We start from the raw sequence: 1,502 nt of genomic DNA, 5'->3' as shown, positions 1-1,502 counted from the left end.
CCAGTCAGCGACTACATTTTCTTTTCCTGGTTTGTACTGGATTACGATGTTGTACTGGTTGAGCAGTTCCTTCCATCTGGTGACTCTAGCTGAGGACTCTTTAAGCTTTCCAACCCATTGAAGCGGTCTGTGATCTGTATGTACCCGGAATTTCCTCTCGAAAACATAGGGGCGAAAATGTTCTACCGCTCACACAATACCTAACAGTTCTCGCTAATGTGCGCTGTATCTTGTTTCTGCATCTTCTAACCGCCTGCTAGCGTACGCCACCGGTCGCTCTCCACCTTCGCAATCCTGCGACAGTACCGCCCCCAACGCATACTCACTTGCGTCCGTAGTGATGATAAATGTACGTTCAAAGTCCGGGAATGCCAACACCAGTTCCTTCTGAAGCGCCTCCATGCATATTTCTAATGTTTTCCACCATATCGGGCGTAACCTGCACCCTATTTCCTTTTTTCAGAAGGTTGTTGATGGGTACCAGATACCTGGCCATCGCCGGTACGAATCGTCTATTGTAATTCAGAGCGCCCAACAATCTCCTGATTCCCTTAACATCCGTTGGAATCGCCATTTTCCTGATCGCTTCTACCTTATTTGCGTCTGGCCTGACTCCCTGTTCCGATATTGTGTGTCCTAAAAAAATTATCTGATTTCTATCCAATATTGGTTTTTCGCACAATAACTTTAACCCAAATTTCCGGATCTGTTCGAACACCTTGCTCAAGTGGGACACATGTTCTTCCTCCGTTTTGCTAAAAACGAGCAGGTCGTCCAAGTATACCTGGCACATGGAATTCGTCCATCAATCGTTGGAACGTAATTGGGGCATTCTTCAGTCCGAAGGGCATCCTCGTAAATTCGTAATGCCCCCTTTCGAATGTAAAAGCTTTCCCCCATTCGAAGCTCGCGACACCGATACTTCCTCTTCCCCAACCGAATCCTCCACAGGCCCTTGTTATTCCTAATCCCCGCACATGCCTTTCCTAATAGATCGCAACCTATAATAGCCTGATATTCACGGGGCATTTTCTCCACGATATGAACCCTCAATACCCCTTCTTCGATCCCCCATTCCCGTAAATCAATGTCCGCCTCCCCTTCTACCCTACAGGGCCCACCCAGGGTGATTAACTGACAATGACATACCTCTCGGCACAGGATGGTGTGGGAGCTCCCTGTGTCCACGAGGCATCTCACGCCGCTCACCTTGATGATAAGCAGACCGCTGATCTCTCCTTTGATGTTGAAAACCTCTAATGTGCGGTCGCCCCTCTCCTGGCACCCATCTCAACTCTCTTGCCTTGAAATTTATTTCCATCGGTTCCCCTGGTTCCGTCTCTGCCCTTCTGTAGATATAAAGGGCACTGTCAAGCATCAAAGCACCTAGTGCGGAGGCATTGGGCCACCAGGTGTCCTACTTTTCCGCATCCATGGCACTTCCTGTCTTCTTTCCCTCCTCCGTTGCGTATTCTTCCCTGGTTCGGCCGCCTTTCTCTACC

The sequence above is a fragment of the Halyomorpha halys genome, unplaced genomic scaffold (assembly GCF_000696795.3).
Source record: "Halyomorpha halys isolate HHAL.00 unplaced genomic scaffold, Hhal_1.1 Scaffold229.1, whole genome shotgun sequence".
NCBI classification, from domain to species: Eukaryota; Metazoa; Arthropoda; class Insecta; order Hemiptera; family Pentatomidae; genus Halyomorpha; species Halyomorpha halys.
This window is presented reverse-complemented; position numbering follows the sequence as displayed.